The 19,719-nt window shown below is 38.3% G+C and overlaps 1 long non-coding RNA gene across 3 annotated transcripts in view; it reads right to left on the bottom strand.

Moving 5' to 3' along the window:
• Positions 1-4,318: 4,318 nt before the first annotated feature.
• Positions 4,319-19,719, bottom strand: part of LOC129487874 (uncharacterized) — a 41,139-nt gene continuing 25,738 nt past the window's right edge. For 2 of the 3 annotated variants that reach the window (XR_010122368.1, XR_010122367.1), the window contains 3 exons: positions 15,806-15,898; positions 11,373-11,537; positions 4,319-6,842 (listed from right to left, as the gene is read on the bottom strand). This is a non-coding gene — a long non-coding RNA (uncharacterized lncRNA). Of the gene's footprint in view, positions 6,843-11,343; positions 11,538-15,805; positions 15,899-19,719 lie in introns of all 3 variants that reach the window. The other variant, XR_010122366.1, reaches the window with a different exon arrangement.

The following is a 19,719-nucleotide window of genomic DNA, read 5'->3' as shown; positions in this document are numbered from 1 at the left end:
TATAAACCTGAAAAGCAATGAAATATAGTTTTGGATATACAAGTATGCAGTATAAACTTACGTATATTAGGGATAAATACTGAATTCAAGATATTAATTGTCTCTGGGAGAGAAAAGGGGAGTGAGGAAAGTGGAACTGAGGTACCCAGCAGCCTCTACTCAGTGAAGTTTTATTTCTTGGATTTTAAAAAAGAAAGGTCTGATTCTTCCAGAACTAGAAAAAATTATTTTAATATTTATATGGAACCAAAAAAGAGCCCGAATAGTCAAGGCAGTCCTAAGCAAAATGAACAAAGCTGGAGGAATCACTTTACCTGACTTCAAACTATATTACGAGGCTGCAGTGACCAAAACTATACTAAAATGCTACAGTAACCAAAACTGTACTGGTACAAAAACAGACACATAGACCAATGGAACAGAATAAACAGCCCAGAAATAAGGTTGCACATCTATGACCATCTAATCTTTGACAAAGCTGACAAAAGCAAGCAATGGGGAAAAGACACCATTCAATAAATGGTGCTGGGATAACTGGCTAACCATATGCAGAAGAGTGAAGCTTGGACCCCTTCCTTTCATCATATACAAAAGTCAACTCAAGATGGATTAAAGAGTTAAATATAAAACCCAAAACTATAAAAATCCTGGAAGGCAACCTAGGCAATACCATCCTGAACCTAGGAATATGCAAAGATTTCATGACAAAGATAGTAAAAGCAATTGCAACAAAAGTTAAAAAAATGACGAATGGAATGTTATTCAACTTTAGAGCTCTGTATAGTAAAAGAAACTATCAACAGAGTAAACAGACAACCTACAGAATGGGAGAAACTATGCATTTAACAAGGGTCTAATATCCAGCATCTACAAGGAACTTAAACAGATTTACAAGAGAAAAACAACCCCATTAAAAAGTGGGCAAAGAACATGAACAGACACTTCTCAAAAGAAAACATACATGCAGCCAACAAGCACATGAAAAAAAGCTCAGTATCACTGATCATTAGAGAAATGCAAATCAAAACCACAATGAGATACCATCACCAATCAGAATAGCTATTACTAAAAAGACAAAAAATAACAGATGCTGGTAAGGCTGAAGAGAAAAGGGAACCCATATACACTGCTGGTGGGACTATAAATTAGTTCAACCATTGTGGAAAGCAGTTTGGTGATTCCTCAAGGAGCTGAAAGCAGAGCCATCATTCAACCCATCCAACCCATTACCGCTTATATACCCAGAATAATATAAAGCATTCTACCATGAAGACACATACACGCAAATGATCACTGCAACACTGTTCACAATAGCAAAGACATAGAATCAACCTAAATGCCTGTCAATAACAGACTGGATAAAGAAAATGTGTGACATATACACCATAAAATATTATGCAGCCACAAAAAAAGAATGAGATCATGTCTTTTGCAGGAACATGGATGGAGCTAGAGGCTATCATCCTTAGCAAATTAATGCAGGAACAGAAAACCAAATACTGCATGTTCTCACTTATAAGTGGGAATTAAATGATAAGAACTTATAAACACAAAGGGGTCTACTTGGGGGGGAAGGTGAGAGGAGGGAGAGAAGCAAAGGTAACTATTGGGTACTGAGCTTAATACCTGGGCGATGTAACAATAAACCCTCGTGATATGTGTTTATCTACGTAACAAACCTCCACATGTACCCCCAAACCTAAAATAAAAATTAAAAGAAAAGAAAGGTCTAAAAAAATACAACATAATGTTGGGGTTTGAAAAAGCTGAATGGTGCATACACACTGCTCATCATATTATTCCCAGTCCTTATCTACCTGAAATATTATACGATTTAAAAAACGTTAAAAGAATAGAAAGAAAAAATATTCACTAAAGTTGAGAGGTTTCTTGGTATTATTTTAAATAAATCTTGCTGGATCACAATGGTTTCATGGGAGATACAGAATATCTGTGTCATAAAGTCACATGGAAACATGAAAAATTACATAACTGGCTAAGGAGTTTTTACTTAATCAGATCAGCTAATGAGGCTGCTTTTAGGGTCTTGAGCAGGAGGGTGATATGAGTGCTTCTACGCTGTAAGAAGATGAGTCTAGCTGGGTTGTGTGGGGAGGTAGAGAGGAAGCAGGAGGAAGTGGGGAGTTGGAAAGTCTTCCTAGTGAGCAGCCATGAAACCTCCAAGAGGCAGCAGCCATGAGAAGGAAAGTAAACAGGAGATTTGCACAATCGCATCCTATTTCACATTTAGACATCATTGATTAATTTGGAATCAATTCAATGAGGGCAACGGATAAGAGAAAGGAGTCAAAACTGGTTTCTGAATACAGCTGCCTAGATAATTATGGAAGTTGGTGTGATTAACCAAAGCAAAGACCTCAAAAATAGGAGGTGGCTGTGGGAGATTTTGATTTTGATTCTAGTGTTAACCATGTTGCATTTGAGGCACTGGTGGGACCTCCATGAAGAGAAAACAAGCAGGCAGTTGCACAGAGAAATTTGGAGTTTGATGAGGAGAGGTTAGAAGGATGTCTTGGGAAGTCAACTGCAGAGAGGTGGTAGGTGAAAACATGAGAATGGTAAGTTAGGAGCTTCAGACATGGTGGAAGACATGGAGCAGGAGCAGAAGAGAAAAACGTGGGAGAATCATTAGGCTTTTAAGCTCCATCCCCTCTTAGTGCACAGCAGGTTGGCCCCTGGCATCTCTTAGCCAGGACAGACAATGAATGAAGGCATCAAGCATTGGTCTACTCCCTGTGTTCCCACCGCTGGCTCCATCTTGTATGTAAGAACCTGAGGTGCATGTGTGTGGACACCCCATCCCTCATGTCCAAGCTCCATCCTTCCAACACACACACACACACACACACACACACACTAGTCACCCCAGGCCACCTCTAAGCCACCCCTCGGGAGGATGGATGAGGAAAGAGGTCTTCACAAGCCCTGGAAGAAGTACTATGGTCATTTGGACAGGAATTCTGTAGTCCTAGGACTCACATTATGGAGGGATTGGGCGTGAGCTCTGGGTGGACACTTCTTAATGCCACAAGTACCTTTTGCCCCATGGGTTAGAGTCTGTGATGGTTAACATTATGTGTTATCTTGAGTGGCCACAGAGTGCCCAGATTAAACAGTCTTTCTGGGTGTGTCTGGGAGGGAGTTCTGGGTGAGGTCAGCATTTGAATGGGTGGACTCAGTAGCTTCCCCTCCCCAGCGTGGGTGGGAATCATCCAATCCATGAGGGCCTGAAGAGGACAAAAGGCAGAGGAAGGAGGAATTTGCCCTTTTTTCCTGTCTGCTTACCTGGGACATCTCATCTTATCTTCTCTGGTCCTCAGACTGGGATTTACACCATCAGCTCCCCCGGTTCTCAGGCCTTCACACTGGGACTGAATTATACATCAGCTTTCCTAGGTTTCCAACTTGCGGACGGAAGATCGTGGGAATTCTCAGTCTCCACAATGGCTAACAAACTGTGTGTGTGTGTGTGTGCGTGCGCATGCACGCCCATGTGTACACACAGATATATGTTATATATGTGTGTCACATATATATCACTGTGTGTATGTATATATATGTGTATGTAGACACACAGGTTTTATATATACTATATATATAATTACATATAAAATATATTTTATATATAATATATTTTATATAATACATTTTATATTTATATATTACGTATAAAATATACATGTATACACACAGATTATATATATGATATATATATGTATTATATATATAATCTGATTCTGTGTCTCTAGGGAACCCTGACTTAATACAGGGGTACAAGCAGAGGAGGGTCCAAACAGCATCCTCTAAAGCAGGCATCTGGAAAAGACACCTATTTGCCCAGGTCTAAGGCTAGTACTCCTCCACAGCCAATGTAGTGCTACCTTCATAGGCTGTGTCTATGCCGCATCTTATATCACTTTCAACACTTCTGTTCCTGCTTGGGTCTGCAGGAACATAACCTGGAGCTCTGGTGGGAGAGTAGGAAAAGAGTAGAGATTCCAGGGCACCAGTAACTCATTAACCCTCTATACTTCTCTATAAGTGAAGGAGAATGAATATTTGTTGATCATTCACTCAATAGCACTCTGGGCTTGGAAGGCAAAGGATAGTTCCCTCCTCTCAGGGCTAGCGCGAGACCAGAACTGATTTTCTCCAGGGGCCTCTTCCTCCATGGGAATCCCTGAGCTATTCTAAGCTAGCAGCTTCCCAGACTTAGACATGAGCTTGCAGCCTACACAACAGAAGCTGGAGGTCTCAGTTCCAGACAGCCTAAAGTAAGCAACAAAAACAACCAGAGTGTTTTTCAAATTAAAAATTTTTTATGAGTAACCAATACTTATTACTGGTTTAATATACTGTTTAGACTTAAGCAAGAAAATTTACACTAAAAGGAAAACAGAAACATCTTTTCTATTCCATCACATGTCTCCATAAAAGAATAAAATTAATGATCTTAGAAACATATGTAAAAAAATAAAAATACACTAAACTTCTTTCCAAGAGTTATTTGTGGCTCAAGATACTAAAATTCTAATTTTTCTGTGCTGATGAAATGGAATATTTTCTCTATCATTATTCAAGTTTACATTGCAATAGTAAGATACAGTATCTTACATTTTGAAGCTATGAGAAATTTTTTGGCAAAGACTCTTTGATGCAGATTATCCCACAACATAAATCAGAGCTGGTTAAACACACAAGAAACAGAGATGGCAATACAAGTAATTTTACAATTTGCTATACACAGTAGTAAGAAAAACAGGAAGTAGGTGTTTATTAGCAGTTCCAAATATACCAGCCAAAATACAACTCCCCATGGAGTCTGAGTTATTCAAAATATAGCAAAGAACAGAATTCCTAAGATTATAAAAGGGTAATTAATCACAAGCAGTGTTCACAGACCAGTGACTTGGAAACTACCTTCTTATTGAAGATCTGGATCAAGAACAAACTTCAAAGCAAAATTAATTGATCTCAGATTCACTGCATCTGGCCAATAAACCCTCCCACAAAATGTCACTTTAAGCCCACTTGACAGTCTATCTTTATTACATAACAATTCTATATAGGGTGCATTAAAAAGTCATTTTTCACCTACTTGGCTAGTATATCATTGCCTGCCCATATAAGCTGTTTGTGTTAAGAACACCACCTTGCACTGATACTCTGTTAACTGCATTCATAGGTCAGGCATATTGTTTAGGCTTGTTTCGTAGGAACAAACACTCCCCATGAAGCAGATTCACAAACTGGGAGGTCCCACTTCCTTGGACATCTAACATAACCTAGTAACTTTCAAACCTTGTCTTGGATAGAGTAATCTCTTTAAATATATGTTCCAATCATTTCTGAATTAGGACAAAGGACCTTTAATTTTAGTGGTAATGATTCAAAAATGCATATTTTAAAATACATGAAACGTAAATATACTTTAATTTTTTCAGGAGTAATGTAGGAGGGTTAAATGCAAATTCTGATTTGGTCTCATCAACTATTAGCTTATAGCTGATAAGATTGTGAAATTATGATTAAAAGCCCTAGGAACTTCTGGCAATAATAATTATTTGTGACAGTGAATGTGAACAAATTTCTTAACTCTTCTGTGATTCAGTGTCTCCCCTATAAGATAAAGAAATTTGATGTTTGGCTCAACTACTTCAAAAACTCATTAGAATGACTGTAATGACTTAACTATTTGTAAACTACCATTAGGTCCTCTGATCGAAGCTACTTTGAAAGTGCAAAGAATTAGCAAACTAAATTATTTGTTTCAGTCATGAAAATGGAAGAAATCAAGTAAAGGAACCTATGTGAATATTTAATTGGACTGGTTTGCATACATCTTATATCAGTCTATGTGCTCTTAGGAGTTTAGACTTAACTAAGGAGAAGGATGGGAGTTCTTTGATAACAGCTCCATCACTAGAAGTGAGAAATTAGCCATAGGCTAATTACAGACAAATTTGCTCTTGTGCTCCAAGATGCATGAGACCTTCATGCTTCTTCCCTGATATGTAAAGACCAACCTCAGGAAAAGCCAGGCTACCAGCTTATTATCAGTTGGGCTCACTGTTTTTGTGGTTGGCCAGTCATAATCAGCATGACAGAAAAAAAAAAATTAAGGGACAAGAAAATAATTAAAATTAAATTTAAAATTAAGATTAAGGGAGAGAGAGGGAGAAAGGGAGGGAGGGGGAGAGGAACATGTTGACATAATTCTCCCTTCTCTGCTCAGACAGTCAATAGGTGGTGTATCAGGATGGCTATATGTTCACACAGATTGTTTCCTCCTCCAGGGTAAACAGCTTCCCATGTGACTAAGTTCTGGACAACAAAATGTGACAGAAGCAAAGACTGCCACTCCTAGGCCTGGCTCCAAAACATGCCAATTAATCCTCCCTCTTTGTTTATCCCACCAGAGGGACTGCAGAGAAAGCCCAGGGAAGAGCCGAGGCCCTTGAGGGAAGGAGCTGGATCCCTGAATCTATGGGATTGAAGGAGAGTCCCACAGAAGTTACCCTTTGAGCACACAATGGACTTTGTGTAAGCAGAAGAATAAACTTTTACCATGTTAAGCCACTGAGATTTGGGAGTTTGTTTGTTATAGCATCATGTAGCCTACCGTATCTAATGTAGACCAGTAAAGATAGACTCATTCAAATCAGTTCTCTTCAGCCAATCAACTCTAGGTTCCGAGGCATCTGGATAAGTTGGAAAAATGCCTTTCTTGTTCCCTCCCTTGTTTTTCTGGCACGTCAAGCTTCCTGCTGACCAGCTCAACCGGTGGTGGCAGCCAGAGCCATAGCCTCCTCCTGGAACTTCTGAAATAAAGAAGGTCACAGATGTTCTCTGCAGGTCACACCCTGAAAATTTGCTCTATACTGGCTGGGATGCAAGGCCCATTTTTTCTTATTTCCCAGAGTGATATCAGGCCTCTGTTCTTCACTCCTCCATGACTTATAATTAAACATATTTATGCCCAATGTGAGCAAGCCAAATCCAGAAGTCAGGGACTGCTGCCTGTTAGGATCATTCTCAGAGCATGGCCCAGTTTGTCCCCACATTGATCACTGTATAGAAAGACCCACATAAAAGTATTTTACACTTGCTTCATTCATTCAGATGAATTAAACACAAACAGTCACCCCAAGGAGATTTCTAGCATGCTGGAGCTAACGAAAGGACTCATGTACCTGCTCAGACAAGGCTACAGAAGGCCAAGAGAGACCCCCTGTACAGAGAACCTCATGATATTGCCTCACATCTCTCAACATCTAGCCTAGTCACAAAGTGATATAAACCAAAAGAATTCATGAATATTCATGAATATGAACTGAAAATAACTTTCCCACAATTATTTTCTTTGTCGAGGTGTTTCCCCCAATACAGCCTCTGTTGTTTTCAGCTATGCTAGAGCTGTAAACTAGCAGACTGGGGCCACATCTGGACCACAGATACGTTTGTCTGGTCCTCACAGTGTTTTAAAAATAGCAATAGCAACATAAAATTTTTAAATGACATTTTTTGGTAATGAGATTTCACACAAAAGTCTAGATTTCTGGCTCCTCTTGCAAAATAAGAAGATTGAGCAATACTGGACCCATGTTCTCCTCCTGGTGATACTCCCTTGGAGCTAAGCTGCTGCCGCCCCTTGAAAGGGGGCCCACACTGCTCCTTAGCCCCCAACTTGTACGCCACTCACCACACCAGCCACTCTACTTGCCTGTATTTTCTGCCTGACCTGGAAGGCATTTGACTTACTACTTGGACAATACTTTTATTAATTTATGCTGCATACTTTTTCTCGTTGCTAGCTATGTCTCAAGTACTGCTATAGATATGAGTGGTCCTTTCTCAAAGGGACAAGCATTTGGAAGAACAAGGCATGAGCAGGATAGGACCTTCTTTCATCATGAGTGGCCTCTGCCCTCCCTTCTGCTGGGCATGCAGTGGAAAAGCATGGAAAGCAGGAAGTCTTCCACTGGCCCTGGTTACTATGTAGGTAGGCTCAGTAGCCTTGCTCTCACCAGGGTAGCAGTCTCATCACGGGAAGGAGCACTGAGCACGTGGTCCCTGGGTTTCTTTTTGGTTTGTTCTTGGTTTATAACTTATGTTTTATTTTCTTGAAACCTTTTGTCTTTCTCCTTTTGTTTTCTTTTTCCTCCTCCTCCTTGTTATTATTGTTAAGTGGCTTCTAGCTTCTGAAGATAGAATTTCAATTGTTCTTATTTGCTAATTGATAACTGTTTCAATGCTTACATATGAACTCCAGGAAGGTAGGAATCATGTCTGTCTGGCCACTGCCTGACCCATAATCAATGGGTCCTGTCCTACGTATGAGTGAAAAACATGAAGAACTAGTGGCATATTATACTGAGAAATAAACTTCTCGTCAATATGTGGGGACATATAAGAGCACTTCCTTTTCTCCCTCTAAAGTCTGAAATACAAGCACATAGAGGTTTCATCGATGCTAGTCTACTTTTATGAGGCTCAAAATTTATTGTCTCTCACTTGCCCCAAGATTACCAAAATTCAGCATAAACTCACCTAGACGCTGGTGCTGTGTCTGGGTTTCAGCATTTCCGATGAGACAGATAGGAGAACTACAAACCACCACTCAAGGAAATAAGAGAGGACACAAACAAATGGAAAAATATTCCATGCTCATGGATAGGAAGATCAATATCATGAAAATGGCCATACTGCCCAAAGTAATTTATAGATTCAATGCTATCCCCATCAAGCTACCATTGACTTTCTTCACAGAATTAGAAAAAAACTGCCTTAAATTTCATATGGAACCAAAAAAAGAGCCAGTATAGCCAAGACAATCCTAAGCAAAAACAACAAAGCTGGAGGCATCACACTACCTGACTTCAAATTATACTACAAGGCTACAGTAACCAAAAGAGCATGGTACTGGCACCAAAACAGATATATAAACCAATGGAACAGAACAGAAGCCTCAGAAATAACACCACACATCTACAACCATCTAATCTTTGACAAATATGACAAAAACAAACAATGGGGAAAGGATTTCCCATTTAATAAATGGTATTGGGAAAACTGGCTAGCCATATGCAGAAAACTGAAACTGGACCCCTTCCTTACACCTTATACAAAATTAACTCAAGATGGATTAAAGACTTAAATGTAAGACCTAAAACCATAAAAACCCTAGAAGAAAACCTAGGCAATACAATTCAGGACACAGGCATGGGCAAAGACTTCATGACTACAACACCAAAAGCAATTGCAACAAAAGCCAAAATTGACAATTGGGATCTAATTAAACTAAAGATCTTCTGCACAGCAAAAGAAACTATCATCAGAGTGAACAGGCAACCCACAGAATGGGAGAAAAATTTTGCAATCTATCCATCTGACAAAGAGCTAATATCCAGAATCTACAAAGAATTTAAACAAATTTACAAGGAAGAAACCAAACAACCCCATAAAAAAGTGGATGAAGGATACAAACAGACACTCCTCAAAAGAAGACCTTAATGAAGCCAACAAACATATGAAAAAAAGCTCATCATCACTGGTCATTAGAGAAATGCAAATCAAAACCACAATGAGATACCATCTCACGCCAGTTAGAATGGCGATCATTAAAAAGTCAAGAAACAACAGATGCTGGAGAGGATGTGGAGAAATAGGAACGCTTTTACACTGTTGGTGGGAGTGTAAATTAGTTCCACTGCTGTGGAAGACAGTGTGGCGATTCCTCAAGGATCTAGAACTAGAAATACTATTTGACCCAGCAATGTCATTACTGGGTATATACCCAAAGGATTATAAATCATTCTACTATAAAGACACATGCACATGTATGTTTATTGTGGCACTGTTCACAATAGCAAAGACTTGGAACCAACCCAAATGCCCATCAATGATAGACTGGATAAAGAAAATGTGGCACATATACACCATGGAATACAATGCAGCCATAAAAAAGGATGAGTTCATGTCCTTTGCAGGGACACAGATGAAGCTGGAAACCATCATTCTCAGCAATCTAGCACAGGAACAGAAAACCAAACACCACGTTCTCACTCATAAGTGGGAGTTGAACAATGAGAACACATGGACACAGGGTGGGGAACATCACACACTGGGGCCTGTTGTGGGGTAGGGGGCTAGGGGAAGGATAGCATTAGGATAAATACCTAATGTAGATGACGGGTTAATGGGTGCAGCAAACCACTATGGCACATGTATACCTATGTAACAAACCTGCATGTTCTGCACATGTACCGCAGAACTTAAAGTATAATTAAAAATAAATAAACAAATAAAATACTTTTATTTTTAAAAAACTATTCTGAATGCTGTGGATAAATGAAGTTGGATAAATGGATAAATGGACAAATGGATAAATGCTGTGAATAAATGGAGTTGGGCGTAAATGGAAGGCATGAGAAAGGATGTGGAAATGTTAGTCAGAAGGCTGTAATGGCAGTCCAGATGCTACTAACCCAGGTGTGGTTAAGAGTTAGCAAGAATTTTAAGTTTCCAAATCTACCCTTACCTTCTATTAAATGTATTTCCATTAAATGTGCTTAACTTTATTAAAGAAAGAAGAAAGAAAGAACGAAAGAAAGAAAGAAGAAAGAGAAAGAAAGAAAAAGAGAAAGAGAAAGAAAGAAAGAAAGAAGAAAGAAAGAAAGAAAGAAAGAAAGAAAGAAAGAAAGAAAGAAAGAAAGAAAGAAAGAAATCATCTTGTGCACGTGAGGCCAGACTCTCGCTCTCCACAGCAAACTGGAAGCCTAAAATCCTTTTTCTCTTAATTTCATTCAAAAAAATAAAAAAGAAATTTGCAGGAGACTGGGTCTGTGTCTGAGCGTAACTTACTCCTATGTAGGAAATCGAGCAATGTTCTCTCTGAGCCTCCTCACCTCAGTTGTGTTTTTATTAAGCGTGTGCCTCCAGAGAAATACTAGATGTCTTTGCATTTATTTTAGTGGTTTACATGATGCTGGGCTACAGGCAGGGAGGTGAACTCACTTGACCTCAGGCATCACGTGACTGATATTGCTTTGGTTCAATTGTTGTCTGGGAGGGATTAGGGATTGGGTGTGACATAACAATATTAGTGAAAACAATGGCCATTTAGTTTATATAGAGTCTTTCTTCCTGTGATTTCAAAGCAAATTTCATGCTTAATACAAATGACATTGGAAAGGAACAAGCTGAAGACTTGGCAACGGTATCTTGCAAGAGAATTCATTCAGTAAGCACGCCCAAGCACCCACCACCCTAGGGATGTGGTGGTGCACGGAACAGTCACAGACCTGCCTTCTCAGGGCTCACCATTCTGTGTTCTTTCTGGTGACACTCACTTTTCAGACATTGTTTTTTTTGTTGTTTGTTTGTTTTTTCCCAGTCAGGTATTATGAGTTTTGTACAACATCAGACTCAGTGATCTATATTCTTTAGTTGATCATTTCCAGTTTCCTCAACAGTTTGTCAGAGAAGCTTGGGTCTCAGCTCAATGAAGCCATGCTCTTGAAAAAAAAAAAATCAAATTAGTTCCAAAAAAAAAAAAAGTCTTTCAGGACAAGAGTCAGTCAATAATACTTAGTGGGGATGAGAGGGGCACATAGGGAAAGGGGTTACATATTTACAAAGCCCTTTCTCTTATCAGGCACTCAGCCAAGGACTGGAGAGTCAGTCTGTGTAACACTGAAGCCCACTCCGAGTGGGACCTTCCGGAACCACCCTCTGCCTAGTGCGATTACCTCACTTCCCGAGGATGTCTGCTCATTTGCTGTTCCCAGCATCCTTTCTATATGAGCACCTTCCAGCCAAGTCAATTAAAAAAAAAAAAAAAAACTCATTTCCCATCTTTGAATGAATCCTGAGAACCATCCAATGCTAATGTTAAACACAGTGAAGCTGCAAATGTTTTAAGGGGGCAGATTGGGAAGTGAGGAAGTAAGGGTTATCCATTAAGAGTAGATTCAGAAGTCGGGGGCTCATGACGACTTTGAGATGTGGCTCATTTACACAAACCAAAACACGAATATGCTAAACACATCTGGGAGGAAAATAAGATGTGAAAGGCAGAGGAGGGCACAGAGAACAATAAAGGAGGTCTCTGTGGGTATTTTGCCCTTTCTGTTAGTTGAAAAGGGCACAAGTACGTAAAAATATATAACTCAAAGACCCCAAGAATTTGTTACCTTTAAGTTCAAGTGACCCTTCAACAGATTTTGCTGAGATTCTCTAAGGATTTATGCCTGTGCCCCATGAGGAACAAAAATGTTAATCCTGCTATATGAACCAGCGAAATATGTGTTTGGCATTTTCCTCCATAACTGACTTGTAGACACCCCACCTCCGCATCCCAAGCCCCATTGTTTTTGCTTCTTTAGGCTTCTGCAGCCAAATATCTAGAGTCCCATCTCAAAGCTCAGAGAGGAGTCCCCTGTCTGGTCTATATGTGGTCAGATCAATCATTCGGGAAACAGTAATCACTTTTCAGAAACTCTCCACGTTTTAACCTATTATATTTGGAAAAGAGGCAAGAAGAAAATTTCCAACAGCTCATGAGATACAAACATTTTTCTTTCTTCACTGTTAAAGATTTATTTCAACCTGTTTTACGCAAAGATGTGTATTAAGAATCACAAAAGCCCATCACTTCCTTAAATACCAAAAATTCTTTTTCAATCCCCAACCTCCGCTATGACATAATCTATATAAAAGGAAGGCAAGCCAAAGACATTCCAGAGGAAAAGTTAGCTCTGCACTTTTAATTATCTTCTGGTATTTCCTTTTTTTTTTTCTTTAAAAGGCTTAAATAAACTCACCAGTGTTTAATTTTTCTAGTCTTTCTCAAAATTATTGCTACAGCTTATTAAAATTGGGTAACATAATTTCTGTTCCCAGTTCTTCTCTGTGTCATCCAAATCCAACAAGGAATAAATAGTGTTGCTCTGAACAGAATTTTTTACAATGGATTGAATTTCATCTAAAAGCATGTAATTCTGCATAGCCAGAAGCAGTTTCTAATCTTTATATATAGGAACTTACAAGGGAAAGAATTCAAAGCCATGGGATTAAGTGAAAAATGTGAATGAAGAACCACAAGCCCCTGCTCAGCTGACACCAGAAAAGCTCTGTAATGTTTTCTAAGTTAATCATTGCTGTGGGTGGGAAAAATTGTGGAATATGCCTAATAGGTCTTGTAGGTCATTATTTACTGAAATGCTACACTGAGTGGTTATTTCTTTTTAAATACTAATAACCTAGAAAGCCTGGCCTCATTCAGCAAGAGGGTCAGCACAGAGGCATCTGATTAGTGTCAAAAATGACTGCTTCTCTTTAGTAAAGGAATTTCCTAAAGGAAACATAATTCACAATGACAAATGTTGGCATTTTTAGAATTACAAACATTACCTACAACTTGAATTCAGGTTGTGAACCCACTGGACAAAGTTCAGTGATTGTTTAGTAGCTAGCAGATGAGTTCCAGTTTAAAAAAAATGAGCACGTATGTAAAACTATAAATAAAGATAACAAAAGTCTCTAATACTCAAAATGAAAAGCAGTTTTGAGTTGTTTCCCAGTGTATATCTGAACTGACTCTTTCAGCTGTACTTCCTCAAACTTAATGAAAACTGGTAGTAGAAGGAGGGAAATGTCTGACGCTGGCGAATAAAATTTTCCCATTCTAATTACTCATTTATTAAGCATATGAATTCAATTTCTTAGCTGCTTTTAGTTTGAGGGACATAAAAGTGTTGGTGTCCATTTCAAGACGATAAACTCGCCACTAATATGGTCATATGGCTGGGACCAGCTTGCTGCTCAACATTTTCTTATTAAACAAAGACATACAAAATAAGAAAATTACTTTAAAAACCATTACTTATATGTTTATAATTAACTTATTAGTAGATCTTCCTGAAGAAAGAAACCCCTTGAAGTTCTCCTCAAGCATCTTTAGAGTCGTCTGAGTGTCAACACACTCTATTTATGACGCTCATAATTTTAGAGGTACACTGTACACATCTAACATGTCCAGGGTGTCTGCTGCCTTAAATACGTTCCTCTGGTAGATGATTCTTTAACACATTGTCTGATACTGTAGATACAACGAACTATGTGGTTCAGAAAATTGTACACATCTTTTTTTCTTAATGTGAGAAAAATTTAAAATAGAACATATGAAACATTAATTGCAAACAAAACACTTATAACTCCTATTTTATTATATATTGTGCATTTCTAATTGATATTTCAGCTAAAAAGCACCTTTGTGTGATACACTTCATGCTCAGTATATTAATCAATTTTTATTTACTGTACAACTTCAAAACTATCTTAATATAATTTTTTTAACCAGAAAGGAATTTGAAATCTGAAAGATGGTTCTAAATATTTTATGTCTGCAACAATACAAAAGGGGAAGTTTTAATTCTTACAACTCAAGAAACTATTGTAACTGAAATGAGAAACAGATAGATACCGTACGTCAAACTTGTTCTCACAGGTGTGCTTTCTTAATGTTAAAATACCCGTGTGAATTTTTAGTTTCCCATAATGTAATGGGAGACAATAAATTCTGAAGTTACCCCATTTACCTTTAGCCCTAACCACAAAAGAAGTAACCTCTTGTCTATTTAGATTTTCTGAGTATACCCATGTCCTTCTGTGTGTCATAGCAAAGCAAAGGTTTGTGTTGCGAGCCAGAGCTTATTGCAAGATCAAAGCTCTGGGCCACTCACAATAAAATAAGAGGGTAAAGCCCAAAGAATCAAAGAAACAAAGGAAACGTTTAGGAGATAAGGATCAGTCTCAGATATGACATTTCATCCAGATCAGATCCTGTGCAGAAGTTCAATTCAAAGTTCATAAGACAAAAATACAAAGCAATAAGTTTGAAGACTTGGTTGATTCCCTTTATCTGCATGTCACTGATTCTGATTTTATTTCCATTTTTAGAATCAGAGAATGCCATTTGCTGAATAATGGAACTCATCTCATGTTTTAAAATCCTATGTGCATATAAGGTTGTGTGTGGATACAAGGTTATTTTTTTCATTGAAGTACCTCCAACCTAAAGCTCATAAACAGGTGTGATATAGCACTCCTATAAAAAGTAAAAAAAAAAAAAAAAAAGAGTTTAATTAAAATTCCATTCTCTGATTATTTTGCTCTATTGGGTTAATACTAATGGAAGTCTTTACAAAATGTTAAATAAAATTTTTTAAGATAAATACAAAAATGACATATGCTTATGTCAAAATGACAAGTACTTAAATTTCAAATTTTCACAGGAAATAAAATATAGATAAATATGCTTTGGGAAGGTATTTCCAATACTGTATTTGTCAACTGATTTAATGGCTTACTGAATGAGTCACTCAAACACAGTTCTAAAGCATGTTAACTGTGTTATAGAAGTTCAAAATATGTTTTTAGAATGTATAATTTTGATTATTTTACTGTACACCCAAATATTAAAATATTCTGAGCTACATGTGAACAATAAAAAGTCATTTCACAAAACTTGGAAAAATCTTTATAAGTCATTTCTTTTTCAAGATACCAAATAGCTTTATGAAACAGAGTACTTCAATTATTTTTCATCTTATACAATTAAATCAACTTGAGACCAGGTGTAGTGGTTCACATCTGTAATCCCAGCACTTTGGGCAATGTAGGAGGATCATTTGAAACTAGGAGTTTGAGAACAGCCTGGGCAACATAGCAAGACTCCATCTCTACACATTTTTTTTAATTAGTCAGGCATGGCAGCACATACCTGTAGTCCCAGCTACTCCAGAGGCTGAGGAAGGAGTATCGTTTAAACCGAGGAGTTGAAGATTGCAACGAGCTATGATTGCAGCCTTGTACTCTAGTGTGAGCAACAGAATGAGAACCTGTCACTAAAATATTAATAATAATAATAAATACATAAATTTGAAAAGCTCAAAAGGTACATTCTATATTATTTTAAATATATTTCAATAGTGTTAAATTTCATAGTTAAGTTTATGATTTAACAATCTTAGGTCGATTATAGAATAACATTTATAATCATTCAAATACAATTTTCTAATGGAATTTACATTGTCTCACAATTACAGCTGTGTAAATTGTTTTACTATCTGGTATTAGTACAGGATTTCCATACCCGACAATGCAAAAAAAAAAAAAACTCAAAGAATTCTCATCTAAAATCAATGCATACTGGACCCAAAACATAGGCATAAAATTATTGTCCAGCTTAGAATATTTTGATCTGGGGCCTTAGATATTCTCATAAGTATTTTACAAATATCTCTTTGGTAACTCAGTTTCAAAGAAGAAACTTTTACATAAAAAGCTAGTGTTGTCTGAATTGCCTATACAATCAAGGTATTGATCACAGCTATTGTTTATTGAAGTACTGATTGTTTACCAACCTGGCATGTACTGTGGTGAGGCTTTTGTATTGGTAAGCTCTAGTCGTAGCACAAACCTGAAGGGTGATCATGTTGCACCTAGTCTATACATGAGATAAACTAAATCCCAGAGAGATTTGATGATTCCTGGAATTACATGCTGGGCTTTGGCAAAGCTCCAGCTTTTTTTCTATTCAAAAGTAGGGTTTCCTTCTCCGTAATGTCACTACTCATGAAGAGTCTAAGAGTTTATGTCACTCTATGAACATAAACAATATAGGAGTTTCTGCTTTAGATATTCTGTTTCTTCTTAGATTAATGGTATTTTTTTTTTCAAAAAAAGTTATAGTAGAGACTAGCAGTAAAGATACAGACTCATGTCAAATTTATGTCTAAAACATTTATTGTAACTATTTGGAAGGCTATTTTATATGTAATTAGAAGGTTAACCAAACTCTCAGGAAGTCCATTACTGTATTAAGATAACCTCTTACAAACTCTCACCAAGTAAAACATGCACATACAGAAAGTTGCCAAAAAAAAAAAAAAAAACACACAAAAACCAAATAGAGCTCAAACACTTCATTTGATTAAAAGTTTTCTTAACTAACTGGAATGTTTCCTTAGATTTTCTCTTTGGAGTCTAAAGCTATATTATGAAATTGCTTTTCAATTCCCCATACGGTGATTATTTAATCATGCCTTTACCAGCTGTGAACATAGCTTCTCTCTGATAACAGTTTATTTTTAAAGGAAATTGTCTTTGAAGAAAATATTTTGATACTATGCAGCAAAATAAGAGTTCATTGGAAGGGAAAAAAAAAAACAAAGATCATAAAAAGAATGACTTCTAGTTGGTCTGTGGGGGAAAAGGAGGAATAGCGGCTACATAAAGATAAAACAAAACCAGCCACTCACATGGGAGGAAACAATTGGCTTGTTTCACATAAACAAAACTGACTGGCAGCTCCTTTTTGCCATGTTCCACTGTGTGCCTTGATGTCTTTTAAACACAGTCAAATATCGAGACTGTGTCCTCTTTCTTTCACGACTCTCTCTCGGACCTCAATCCTGTCTTGAGTATGCCATATTGTGCCAGTGAGCCTCAGATCTTACATATTTGAAAAGCTTCACTTTTAGGGATATAAATAGAGAAACCTTAACTTTGTCAGGAAACTGGCAGAAATCAGGTATAGGGGCACTCCCCAAGGCAGCAAAGGAACGGAAAAGTGGAGAGACAAAAATAAAGGAATTACTCTTCTTCCGCTCCCGTGTGCACACTCACTAGAACCATGGAATGGGGGAAAGTGGAAAGAAAACGGCATTGACCAAGAAGAGGATGGGACCCCCATGTTGGGGAGTACAGAGGAAAGGAGACTTCTGCCAAGGCTGTGAGGCATTTTGGACTAGATCATTCTCTGCTGTAGGGGCTGTCCTATGCATTGTAACGTGTTTAGCAGCGTTGCTGTCCCCTACCCACCAGGTGTCATTAGCACCTCGACCCTCAACCCTCATCCCACTCCACCCCCTCATTGTGACCAACAAAATTGTCTCTAGACATTGCCAAATGTGCCCTGGTGGGACCAAATCACCCCATTGGGAACCACTGCTACCAGTATGGAGAGGTGCCGAGCCAATCAGAAGTCAGTATCATTTCTTCAGCATCATTTCTTTGGTGTCCTGTCCCCAGCCCAAGAGACTGTCTCATTCTCATTCAACATTTATTAAGCATCTACTTTATTTCAGGTTCTGGGCTGGGTGCTGGGAATTCTGAGTGGGTAAAGAAAGACTGTATCTTTGCCTTCAGAGAAGCTACAATTTAGGAAAGACAGAAGAGTGAGAAATGCAACAGATAATCTTGCAAAGAGTGGGAACATAATGTAAACAATGGGAAAACTGAAAATATTAATCATTGAACCTAAATGAACAGTGGCCAAAGTGTTCAAAAAGGGTTTAGGAAGCCTCCTGCTATTGCAGGTGATAACCCTTTAATTGCTGCATCATTGGGAGGTTCTGGCGGGAAGTCCCTGAGGCTGGCACTCCAGGGCCTGTGAAAATATTTTACTATTTCACAACCTTTCTGGTTGTACTAGAAAATAGTCTGTAGATCCCACCCAAGCTAGCACAGAGGCAAAAACAAGATGAAAGCGGAAGTAATGGCTTAGCGATAGAGATAATGCTTGGGCTGGGTCTCAAAGGGTAAGAGTTTATCTGGTGTACAAAAAGGTGAAGGGGAGAGGAAACAGTATGCAGAGAAACGTGGAGGTGATAATCACGAGAGAATGAAGAGACACTCTAAGAGAGCTGGTGTGCCAAGAGCTTAGACTACAGGGCATGGGGAGGGCAAAGATGGGTCTAGGGAGGTAGACTAAGCTTGGAAAGTCTTGAATGGACTTTATCCTCTAGGTGATGAAAACCGCTGGACAGTTTTAAATAAAAGAGGAACAAGATTATTATGGCAGGAGTTTGACAAATAGACTTAAAAAGTAAGGAGGGATTGGATAAGTACAGAGAAGAGGAATCTATTAGAAGCTAGGGACTAAGCGCAGAAAAGACATTAGAAGGTAAAATCAGCCGGCCTCCGTGACTCATGCCTGTAATCCCAGCACTTTGGGAGGCCACAGGTCACCTGAGGTCAGGAGTTCGAGACCAGCCTGACCAACATAGAGAACCCTGTCTCTACTAAAAACACAAAATTAGCTGGGCGTGGTGGCGAATGCCTGTAACCCAGCTACTCGGTAGGCTGAGGCAGGAGAATCGCTTGAACCCAGGAGGCAGAGGTTGCTGTGAGTCCAGATTGTGCCATTGCACTCCAGCCTGGGCAACAAGAGCAAAACTCTGTCTCAAAAAAAGAAAAAGAAGGTAAAATCAACAGGAATAGTGTTCAGTTCAATGTAGGAGGCATTAAAGAAAGAAGAGAACAAACCTTAACAAAGGATTCCTTACACTGTCCTCATTGTGCTACTTCAGACAGTGATGAATTTATAACTGCCAAATTGTGACATGCACAAAACCACCATATCTACATCAAATGTACTATGACTACACTTGGAGGTTTGAGCTTAATAAGAAAATATTGGCTGTCCATCCCATTACTGGGCATACACCCAAAGGATTATAAATCATGCTGCTATAAAGACACATGCACATGTATGTTTATTGTGGCACTATTCACAATAGCAAAGACTTGGAACCAACCCAAATGTCCATCAGTGATAGACTGGATTAAGAAAATGTGGCATATATACACCATGGAATACTATGCAGCCATGAAAAAGGATGAGTTCATGTC

This window comes from Symphalangus syndactylus, chromosome 8 (assembly GCF_028878055.3).
Source record: "Symphalangus syndactylus isolate Jambi chromosome 8, NHGRI_mSymSyn1-v2.1_pri, whole genome shotgun sequence".
In the NCBI taxonomy this organism is placed as follows: domain Eukaryota; kingdom Metazoa; phylum Chordata; class Mammalia; order Primates; family Hylobatidae; genus Symphalangus; species Symphalangus syndactylus.
The sequence above is the reverse complement of the archived record's forward strand: the minus strand, read 5'-3'. Positions and strand labels throughout refer to the sequence as shown.